The 12,313-nt window shown below is 35.3% G+C and overlaps 1 protein-coding gene across 4 annotated transcripts in view; it reads left to right on the top strand.

The window, feature by feature from the left end:
* Positions 1–12,313, top strand: part of LOC106518586 (leucine-rich repeat and fibronectin type-III domain-containing protein 2) — a 128,389-nt gene that overhangs the window by 38,611 nt on the left and 77,465 nt on the right. For 2 of the 4 annotated variants that reach the window (XM_014009946.1, XM_014009940.1), the window contains exon 2: positions 1,408–1,525. The exons of the other annotated variants lie outside the window; for them this stretch is intronic. The gene's annotated coding sequence lies outside the window, so the exon portion shown is untranslated. The remainder of the gene's footprint in view (positions 1–1,407; positions 1,526–12,313) is intronic. 4 annotated transcript variants of the gene reach the window in all.

Here is a 12,313-nt window from a genome sequence, read left to right as displayed (position 1 = left end):
ATGCTGACGTCTGGAAGATATCACGAGATATGAACAGTGGTCATTGTCAAGGTGATACAGAAATAATTAGTCCATGACAAACTCCAAAGATGTTTGTTTGACAAAGGCACCATTTGCAACTTTAACTATTACAGAAAGGGCAGATTRGTAGCACATTTCAAAAGTATACCCACTGTAAAGCTTTGCAGAATGACTCATCACTGTGCAAATAAATGCTTACTTGTGTTAATCTGTGACATATTAATATCCCTTGTTAGCTTTTCATTGTCTGTGAGTTTTACAGGTGTAAGGCAGCAGAGAAGCATATAGACATGAACAGTTTCTTTTCATTCAGCATTAATACGATGTTCAAATAAGAAACTGCCTCTAGTTACACTTGAAAAGCCAATCAAATATTTGGAAATGATCAAATTTATCAATGGGTTCTACAAGTTGAAGTTATATATTTAAAGTAAAAGTGTATTTAAAATAAATATATAACATTGTAAAACATAACAATGCAAAAAATAGCAGTTTTGACAGTAAAACAGACCCAAGTTTTGAGGTTATTAAGCCATTATTCAATATGTTCAGAAAGTGGATTGGAACTAATGTGTCAAATCATCTTTTTAGTTTTTTTTTTAGCTAGAAAAAAGCTAACTACCATTTGGTACTGCATACACAGTGGCAAACTTAAAAGAAAAAAATCAAATATGCCTCAGCAGGATTTTTGGGGGGCTCCAGTTGTTCCCTCGATCAAAAGACATTTATAAATTCAAAATCCTGTTGACAAGCACTGCTAAAAACCCTTGTTTGAATAACTAAATAAACACCTTATTTAATTGAAAAAAAATGTTATGGTTGTGGTTTTTAGCGCATGCTCATTAGGGCTCAATGTCATTATTTCCTCTTTTTAAGAACACAAAGCTGAAAACAAACACGTTCATTTTGAAGTGTTTTAAGCCATTTTGCTCTTAAACTGACATCTACAAATTCTAGCCCCATACATACCAACTATATGCCTTGTTTTCTCAGTGGAAAACCTCATAAGTTTTTTGTTTGTTTGTTTGTTTGTTTGTTTGTTTGTTTGTTTGTTTGTTTGTTTGTTATCCAAATGTAGAAATTACATGATTACATCTGATACAAAAACATGTTTAAAAATCTCAAAATTATAATGGGAAACGTTCAAAACATATTTCACACATGTCACACATTTATTTAGCATCTTTCTGTGTTCATCTCTTTTTTTCTGTGGAAGAGAGAAGTAAATGCAACAGAAAAGTTGATTTTGCAAAACTGAGTTTGGGGTGAACATGACCTAATGACAGTAAAATGGACTGAGTGRGTTTGCACGGTTTGGAAGCCACACTAATGTCTTCAATCATTTCTAATAATTTCTTCCCCTCTGTTTTTCTCATTGTTCTGCAGAGGAAGAAATAATTGATGAAGTGGAGGACTTCTTCCTCGGCACTAACAGACAGTGCAGCCTACATTCAAGTGAGGAGGAAGACTTGGGGTTGTTTGTAGCCCTCAGGAGGAATTCAAGGTCAGTGAACAAAGTCTAGCTTTGTGTAAAGAGAGTGAGAGAGAGAATCTGCCTTTCTCCTGACTGTTAGTATAAAGTATTAAAAAGATAAGATCTGGGGAACAGGCTCCAGRACGTACATGAACAAATACAGGAGGATAAATGTGAGATTTTTTTTTCTTCTTTTAGATTTTTTTTGTCTAATTTTGTTATTTTCCTTTACTCTCCATTCTCCTTTTATCTTCCAGTTTCACAACTTTCTTTCAGAGTATTTTTGGACCATTCACCTAGTTTTGACTTACAAATCAAAACCCGGAGTGAACGCCAGAACCAGGAAGCAAACTTTACCAAAAGACACAGATGCATATTTACAAAACCAAACAGGAACCAGGCTCAAAATAACAGATCACTGAGGTTTAAAATAACCCAAGCCATAGTATATTTAACAGTTTCAAAAATGAAGCCAGAACACAAAACCAAAATAAAAACAACCTAACATTGAGTGCAAATCTAACAGACTGCAGACTGAAGTAATTTTGGTAAAGCAAATTATTAAAAAGGCTTAATTAAAAAAAAAAAAACATTGTTCATCTGTATTTGTTCTTTACTACTTTTGTTTTGTTTTTTTCTTTTTCCCCATCCTGATTTTTTAGTCTTATAGTCTATTTTTTAGTGATATAACTTATTTATCTCTCTCCTTTTGTTCTTTATTTCTTGTTCAGACTTATATTCTGCCGTAATGTTTCTTATACCCGAATAAAATCACTTATCAACTGTCCAAAACAAACATAATGTCTAAGGATTTATCCCCCCATGAAGTACACACACTGAGAAGAATTAGGATTTTAATTGCTTCCCTATAGATCTCTGGCTCACTAAAAAAATAATAAAAATAAAAAATGGGTTAATTGCATTAGTAGAGAGACACTTAGATTCAGTGTTGCCAGCTTAAGTTACTGCAGCGAGCACGCTCCAGAGTCGCACGTTATTTTGTCTCTGATATTTAAAAAAAAAAGTGATAACCTGGGTGTCTGGTTTTATGTAAAAGTTGACATAAGTTTCAAGAAGCTTTTAAAGTGACAGTCATGACAAGATCATGGCTGCTGTGCGTTTCCTCGTGTGTCATCGTCAGCAGAGCATCAGGCACTGCAGGTTCATCACAACACATGCTTTGAAATAAACACTATAAACAACATCAGAATATTCACTTCTTGTTTTTTTTCTCTGATTCCTCCCACTACTTATTCATTTTAAGAAGAGTTAAGCATTTATCTTTTTTCACATTTTATGAACTAAAGWGTCCTAGAAGAATTGAGAATAGCTATTGAACTGAACTATGTATCTCATTTTTTTATCATGATGTAAGAAAATTCGTATTCAATAAACTGAAGTCGATATTAAAAACACCATTGTTAAATAAAATGATTTGCAGAAGGAATCAAAACATACAACACCAGAATTCTGGATCTGAGTGAGGRTTATTGTCACTCAAGCTGACAGGAAATCAACACTCCCGAAAAACCAGGAAGTTCATCTATTTATGCAGGTTCTTCAATGCCTGCGTTCGCCCCCTACTGACCTACGGCTGAATCACAGGCATTCAGACAAAATCCTCAGCAAATGTCATCACAACGTTTAATTATGTGTTGTCACAGATATTTCGGACATGTAACTAATCTATTATCAATCAAAACATAATAGATTAAACACTGTCGACATTACAAAAAAGGAAAACCTAAGAATATAGTGTTGTGCTTTTAACATCAGTACAAACCTCTAACAACTTTAAATTTCTTCAATGAGATTAGGCTAACAGTCTGTTAAAAAAAACTATCATAAACACTTTAAACTCCAACTATTACTAAAGCTATTTTTGTATTTTTCATCWCATTCCTTTTTCATTAAAGCTGCAGTAGTTAACTTTTTTAAAAAGCATGTATTTCAAATATTTGTGTAAAACTGTCACTATGTCCTGACAGTAAAATATAGACAAATATAAGACAAAAACAAAGGGAGAATCTAAATGATATGCCTATTTTACAAGCCATGAGCAGATCCACAGCTTTTTTTTAATCCTCATCCTCCTCTTCCTCTTTTTACAGTCTGAATCTAATAATAAAAGCATCAACACCTGTGCTTGCTTATTATTCATTGTTGGACTGACATCTCTCCATCTCTTCGAGACATATGTTTTCTTTTGATGTGTTCTTGTGTCATGTGTTTGTGTCATAATTCCCTTGTGGCTACAGGTTCCACAGTTGAGTATGTAATAAGCCTAACTTCATACAAAGTGACAAAGGTTTCTGTCATGATTTTAGAATCCTGAGCGTGAGCTAGCCTTCAGACAGTTGTGCCCATAACAAACCTGGATCATACCACTGTGGTTATAAAAAGAAACATGAAAAAGGGGTAATGTGTAGCGAGGGCATTGTTATTTCCTACAATTATTACGAATATTTAAATACTGGCTGAAGAAACCATAAGACAGCTTGCTTTGTGTATTTTTTTCTGACTGAGCTTTGATGAGAAAATATTTAGAGAGTGACATCCTTGAAAAGCCTCCTACAGTGGCCGTTTAGGAACTTGTTCTAAAACTGTCACCATGCTTGACGAACAGTAGCACAAGCCTCAGGGATGCAGCACTACAGAGATCAATGGTTCTTGGGGCCCCACCATCTGTTTCTATCCAGAGATGCTTTCACTTGTGGTGCAGTTGCAGGCTGCAGTAGCTCAATGGTAATTGTTGTGATCTTGTAACATTGAGGTTACAGGTTTGAGCTCGGGGTATGTCGGGAAGGACATCCAGTGTTTAACAGTAGTCAAATCTTTCATGCTTGTTTGCTTGATTTGGTGACCCCTGAAGAAGGGAGTAGCTGAAACAACTACAGTGGGTTTTAGCTCTTGTGTAATGCTTTGTGATAGATGCACAGTAGGAGTTTGGAGAGGGAAGCTGTGATCACTTTGTCTCTGAGCATAAATGAACTTTGGAACACTGGGGGATATGAAATAGCTTTGTATCTTCATAATCTCTATTAAATAATTTAGTGATGTTGCACTCCCTGAGCTCTTTAGCACCTGCTACTCATCACCCCTCCCCTATCCCTGGCCAGAGGTTTGGAATCACTGTTTCAAGCTGATAATCTTGAAAGCATACTGTATGAAATATGTCCTAGCATGCTACTTCCACACTTCCAACCAACAGTGTTTTATTTTCTTTATTTTTTGTTACATATAACCAAAAGTATGCATTTTTTGGGTTTACACTGTGCTACATGCTGCATTTGTTTTGCTTGTTTGTTGACGAAGTATTCATTTGTTGCTGTTTCTTCTAATCTGTGGTATATAAAATAAATAATAAAATGTACACAGAATTGGAATTATTATAAATATGTGTGTGTGTGTGTATAGTTTCCCTGGGAGGGGTGGGTGGCTCGTCATCTCAAGCTCTGGTCCAATACCGAAGGCCTGGGAGCTTGAGGGTTCTTTGCAGAGCCTTAGCTGTTAGGACTGCACTTTTCTTGACTGAGATGTCAGATGTTTCTTCAGGTATCTGTTGAAGCCACTTCTGGGGTCCAAGTAGAGTTGCCTTCACCTGCCAGCTTCTTTCTAGCTCTTCACTGAGCCCTTGGTATTTCTCCAGTTTCTCGTGTTCCTTTCCCCTGGTGTTTCCATCATTGGGGATGGCCACATCAATCACAATGGCTGTRCTRTGCTGCTTATCAATGATCACAGTGTCAGGTTGGGTGGTCATTACCATCTTGTCTGTTGAATCTTGAAGACKRACAGGATCTTAGCTCYGTTATTCTCCACCATCTTGGGAGGTGATTCCCACTTTGACCTAGGGTTCTCCAGATTGTACTCTGCACAGATGTTTCTGGACACTATAACAGCCACTTGGTTATGGTGTCCCATGTATTCCTTTCCTACTAGTATCTTACAACKTGTTGTTAGTTGCTGTATTGTTTCTGGGGATTCTTTGTACAGCCTGCACCTGGGATCTTGCCTGGTATGGTAGATCTGTGTGGACATCAGGATGGCCTGTTCTGTTTAAGTTTTTAAAGCTAAGCTAAAAARCCACTTGTTTTCACTGTCTTATGCCTTTTAACTTTTACATTTACAGTTTTATTACTGATATTTTAATCTATTCTTAGAACATTTTTACTTTGGTTTATTTGTTGTTGTTTTTTTTTTTTTGGAATTGTTCAGCGCTTTTTTCAGCTCTTGTACTCAATATGTACTATTGTGCTGCCATGAGTGCTTCTGTGTGGTACTTCAGCCCTGCCCTCACCAGCCATTGGTATGATTTAGTCATATCAGTCACTCCAGCTATTTGTCAGAGGTGCATCCCATGCAGGGTTTTTGTTAAGCCAGAAAAAAATGGTGACAATTAAATCTTCACTTAATCTCAGAGGCTGACTGACAATAAACTCAGACTTCGTGTTTGTCTCAGCTTTAGAGTTATTGTATAATTGCGTCACTAAAATTTAAAACATTCATTATATTTTTACTTCAGAAGTTCAGTTGCTTCACACCACACAAAGGTCTTGTAAAGTAATAATAATAATAAACAAATTATTAGCAGAACTGTTTTTACTGCTGTGGCTCTCCTGTGGTGCAGTTTATACGTACTTCAGCAGAAATTGGTTAATTAACTTGGGCTAATTATTCCACTGATGACAGTGATTCCACTAAAATAGATAAATTTAGTTCTTTTAGATGCTGGGGATAAAATGCTGGAAAGGTTACAGAACAGAAGGAACATGAAAATCACTTGGCATCTAAGAGTTCACATCATTCCTGCATAATTATCCTCTGTATAGACAAACACGAAATTAAAACCGAAGCTAAATGAGCTAATTGTATAGTATGTGTTAGTTCATTAATACTTTAGCTCATTAACAAGTAAAAACTGGCAATAATCATTTTTTAATTAGCAGAATCAGTAGAGTGTGATTTTACCACTGAATTTGTTTAATTATGACCAATGAACTTTGAGGTTTTAAAACTTGTAGGGGTTAATAATGTAAAAATACCTGTAATGTGGGGAAAAAAACATTAAAAGTAAGTTTAGAACATGATAGGTTACATTGCATATTTTAGAATGTTAACTAAAATAAATCCCTGCCTTAATATTATAAATGCAGAAAAAAAAATCTGTTACCAACCTAAGCTGTAAAAACATTGAACTTACATCTTCTGGAATTTCCCCACGCAGGACAATAAAGGCTGTTTCTATTCTATTCTATTCTATTCTATTCATCCAAATTGTTAGCCACTGATCAGCTCTAACAGGCATCACTCCTAGCATTCATAAGTTCCACCATCAGTGTCAACATGCAAATAATATTTTTGTAAATTATTTGCCTTCTAATGAGCAAAAAAAAATGATTAGATGAATGATTCTAATTACAGAACCATAATTACAGGATCAGCATACGAGTGATTTTCATCAAACATTCATTTTATCTCATCAGATTTTCCCTGCATCCAACCTCCAGAAAAGTCATTATAGATTCTACAAATATTTAAGTAATTCCACATTTAGGGGCTWTATTGTCATCAGCACTCATAAAACTTGAGATATTGTGTATTTTCTTGGAAATTAATTTTAATTTCAGGTCCACTTTACTGGTGGACAAAAATGTGCAGCTTTTTAACAATTTACCACCATTAGGTTTTCAATTAAAATTAACATCTGGTATATTTAAAAAAGCAAAGCAAGATAAACACAACCTAGCTAAAGTTATTTAGTTTACTCCATTTCCATCATTGAGTCATCACTGAAATAAAAAGTGAAATCAGAACTTGAGATATGACAAACGTTTTGGACACAGGTGAATGTTTCTTCATTATCATAAAGATGGCAGCCATTAAGTGAAAAAAGCCATCTTTTATTAGAAATCTGAGATTAGAAAGACAGTTTGGCTTTTTGTCTTCTTCTTTTTTTTTGTAATCTACAAAGAAATAAAAAACAAAGTTTCATAATCATTTTATTTTCTGTTTCAGTCTCCTTCTAGCTTACTGAAAGTCCAAAATCTATTTTATTTCATTTTATTCTATTCTATTGTATTTCATTTTATTTAAGTTTTCGTTTTTATCTTGGCAGACGAAAAAACACAATTACATGAGTAATCAGAGTGATGTAAAAGTGTGTGCGTACACAGTAGTGACAGATCCAGCACATTGTGCAGCCCACACAGCCGCCTCGGTTGAGTTTTGAGTAACAGTTAGTGGATGTGAAGTTGACAGTGATGATCGAACAGCTGCTCTCACAGGGAATATGACTCAGATTCACATTTCTTTAATGTGTTAAATACCTCTGAGGTGTTAAGGCTATATGCTATCAAATTTCAGCTCTTACCGGTCCAGAAAATTGAACATGTGTCATTTACATTTGAGCAATGTTACAAGATCTGTGTGAGTTTGTTAGCTTAAAGAGAGGGTATTGTGCAAAATTCACTGTTTTAGGCTTTATTTCATGTCATAACCTCATTCCCTCATCAAAAACACCCAGGGTTGTTGCTTTGACTCATTCATGCATGTTGGAGAAATCCTTGAATCTCTTGTGGTAGCCACTTGAAGCCACCTAAGATTGCTGGTACAAAGCTCCGCCTGTTTACACAAAACTCCTACTTGGAGCTCAGTCTGCAGCCGGGATCCTGTCCCATCAGAGCACCCCTTCCCTGAAGCACTGTTGTGAAGACATTCTGAAGTGGGAATGTCAGAAATGGTAGGAGGTTCTTACAAAGGCCAATTTTGAGGCATTTATATAAGATATGATATGAAGTGAGATTTATTTTTGATATATACAACATTTTCAGAATAATTGAAGGTAACTCTATTCTGATGGGATTCATTTTACCTATAGGGACCACATGCTATTTGTGATAATTGCAGAGACTGTGTTGTTAATCCCATGCGAATCGGCCATGTCAGTAATTTGTAAAGTAAAAGTTACCCCGCAAACTGCCTACTATATTTTGCTGAACTCTGACATCCTGTGATAATATTAATCCAGTGAAAATAGGTATGGGATTTGGACAAGAATAGGCTGAATTCAATACGTAATTAACCTTTTTTTATTTTTTTTAGTTTCCTGGGCAAATTTTTATTTGCTTTTGTTGAAGAATGGATTGAGGTTCATTTGAAATCTTTAGGGTCCAGGGCTAGCAAAACCCTACCAACCTGTAAAGTGTGGCATCAAAAAGAAACTGCGCTTTGGGTGGGCTACTCATGCAGGATGCGTGCACACCCTCGCCAGCYGTGTGGGCATTTATACTTGGCACTTACGTTGTTGTAGTATTCTCCAAAACAACATGTGGCAGAACACTTAATAACTTATAAAATGTTGTAAATATGAGAGCAAAAGCTTTAGGAACAAACTGAATGGTGCATGGCGCGCACAGCCTTTGCAGAGGTATCATATCTGGGAGACGTCCGTAAATCTCAGCAAGATCTCAGGCTTCAGATATATTCTGCAAATTCACCACATAAAAAGACAGAGGTCAGGGACTAATGTAGAAAATAATTATGTGCAAGAACTTGCACTAAGAAAATATATTTCTAAATTTTGTATTGTTAAAGTTAATTATTCATTGTGTAATCWAGCAGCATTTAACACATAATCTGATTTTTTGCATATATGTACATTAGGTATTCCTTTTAAATTTCAGTGTAAAAACTATTATTTAAGCCACCAGACACCAACTTAAATAAATAAATTGAACTCCAAAATTTAATCAGTAGTAAATCCAATGATTACTTTCAGAGAGTTTGTGTGACCTTCATGACCTTGATGAGATATTTTGCTAACAGACAGTTGAATATATACTGGCAGGTAAATCTAAGACAACTCACCTTTTATGGCTGCAGGCAGTATGGTGCAAAAGAACATGCCACTGATATTGTAATAAAAATTGTATTTATAAATACTATAGTTTTGCAGAGTGGTAGAAACTAAAATAAGCAACGTTAATATACCTTACTGCATGTACAAAAAAATGTATTTTTGGTGCACTCTGAGCTGTTGAACAAGGGAAACATAAATAATATGAATAATTTCTTGAGGTATTATTTGACTTAACACAGCTTTTTACACTAAAATCATGCTGTTATTTTTACTCTTTGTACTACTTACTGTGTTAAATATTCAATCTTGAGAGGTTAGAATTTGAAATTTTAGATCATATATCTTTATTGTGCTAGATTGTACATAAATTATCTAAAATATGTCAAATTCCACAGTGTGAGAACTTTAATATGAACTCAAACCTAGCCTCAGTAGACTCTGGGGTAGAGAATGATGCATTGGGAACTTTTGCAGTGACTGAGACTAATGACTGCAGTCAAACACAAAGAGGTGCTTGAAAGATTACAGCCACTTGAGACTTGGGGCACTATTAAGGACAACAATAGCCCGAAGAATACAGCAAAAACACTCCTTTAGCTTCAGGACAGCTCTGACTTTACATGTATGACCATAGCCTGATTTTAAGCCCRACAAAGAGGTGAAAATGCATTCAGATTTGTTGCAATCCATATTCTACACAAACTAAATCCCCAGTTTCATCCATTAAAAGAAAAAAGTGAATACTGACATAACCCAACAATTTATTTTTTCGATCAAAGGAAGTAATGATGGACGGATGTGTTTTCTAATTTTAATTAACTGACATACTTATATTGTTCCACGAGACAACAAAAGTCCTGTGTCACGCAAATGTGGAGCAAAGTTACACTTCATCATCATCAGTGGAGCTCACTCAATGCTGTTTTCAAAGCTAAATATAGAGCAAGCCCTGATTCTTCATTCATGTCTCTCTGGGGTGTTTCTGTTATTTGGTGTTTCAGCATCTTGTTTTTTGCCGTCAGCAGCTGGATTTACAGCATTCGGGAGGCAGAATGCAGCGTGTTATCAACAAACATCAGTGCTCCCATCAAAGGAAGGCAAAGCTATTCAGTCATGTTTCACTGACTGACAGCATTGTGAATTTTTAATGGAATATTTTATGTAGTTTCTCAGGAAGTTAATAAGATCTGATGCAGAAAGAGCAGCACTTCGGTGTTTAATATGAAGGGCCGTTTGTTAGAGTCACCTCTCAGGGGATTCTGTCAGGAAGTCTTTCAGTTTGACCAACTGGTAAAGGACTCAAAACATTTCCAGACTATTCAATATAAGAGTCATTAGCTGCTGTTTCAAACTAAAKGTGCCTGATGTCTTATTAATGCTGTATTGATTTATTCCTTTTATAGATTAACCCATCTTATAGAACATTGGCTCCAAATTGGTTTCCAGGGAGCTGTGAGATAAATCCGAAGGGAGGTGAGAAGATGATTGGGGAATTAAAGAAATTAATTATTTTAGATACAACATCTAACCATTTGTGGGGGAAAAAAAAACTGTATTGGTTTCCAATTTGACTTTAAAATGTTCTGAATTAAGGGTCCAACGCCCCGGGCAGAATAGGTTTATTTCTCTGGAGAGAGGTGCTGTTTCACTTCCACTGTGACTCAAATCCAACACAAAGCAATCTGTACAAAGAGCTGCTTGTCCTTTATTTATTTATTTTTTTCAATTTTATTTGTTTTTCTTTTCTTTTCTTTTCTTTTTTGTCCAATTCAAAAAATGTTTTCCCATCTAATAGATTGCAGACAGTTTTCAACTTTTTTAAGAAATACATCTTCCAGTAGAACAGAAATGTACAAATTTATTTATTGGGCACCTGCAATGTAAGGCACAAGCAAGTAATCATGTATTTTAGAGTTTGAAATTTTTGAGARGATACTCTTTATATTTATATTTTTATGTGGAATTATCTTCATCGCCACTTTTATTTTATTGTGCTGTATGCGTAAATTCACTGTAATTCATCCATATTTTTCACATTATAAGTGGACAAGTAGAAAATGTGTACTCCTTAAATTAAAAAAACACTGAATGTCATCAATCTAAATTTCATTTTTGTGGTTTGCTGTTTAAAATGCATGGGAGTAGAGGAATACATTGCAAAGCTACTGTCCTCTTTCACCCACCCCGATTCAAAATGGRCATCAAAGCAATCCGGGATTACCCCAAAACTGATTTAAATCAGCCCTTTTTGCACACGAGTGACAAATTGGTGGGACAGCAGCTGTCTGGGATTTCTAGAAAACATGATAATTGCTACAGTCGTCTTCAGTTCAAACTTTAGTTTTACAAATCAAATATTGATGAATGTCTGTTAGTTAAAATATTTCATGATCCATTGTGCAGCATTTGTTTCCAATTTTCATATATATGTGACCTATCAAGCTAAAATTTGATAAGTAAAATCACCAGTGCTTGCTAAATGCTAATCAAATATCCATGGCTGCTAAAGCAAATTTGAAAATACTGGCTGTAAATTTGCCATTTTTAGATATATTGAGGCGAACTTTGGTGTGGTGAGATGACGCGATCTTCATTAAAGGGTAAAGTCAAATCTTAAAGGGGCTATATCATGTCAAATAAACTTTTTTTGAGTTTTATCATGTTATAATGTTATCCTGTCATCAAAAACATGCCCAGAGTCTTACTTTTTTTTTCAGTGATTTTTTGGTCAACCGTAGCACAAAAACGGCTGCACCAATCACCATGAAATTTGGCGGGGCTGTAGATGAGTCTGACCTATACTGCGCCAGCTGATGGTTTTATGATAGACCCCATATTTGAGGAGGGGGCTCCTTTCAAAGCGGGGTGTCTGGACATGCAAAAATGCTTATAACTCAGAAAATGTTCCACATAGAAGTTTCAGATTTCTTTTGTTGTTTAGCTCTGAAGAAGCTCTATCC

The sequence above is a fragment of the Austrofundulus limnaeus genome, unplaced genomic scaffold (assembly GCF_001266775.1).
Source record: "Austrofundulus limnaeus strain Quisiro unplaced genomic scaffold, Austrofundulus_limnaeus-1.0 Scaffold2, whole genome shotgun sequence".
Lineage (NCBI taxonomy): Eukaryota > Metazoa > Chordata > Actinopteri > Cyprinodontiformes > Rivulidae > Austrofundulus > Austrofundulus limnaeus.
Note: the sequence above shows the minus strand (reverse complement) of the source record. Positions and strands in the feature narration are given on the sequence as shown.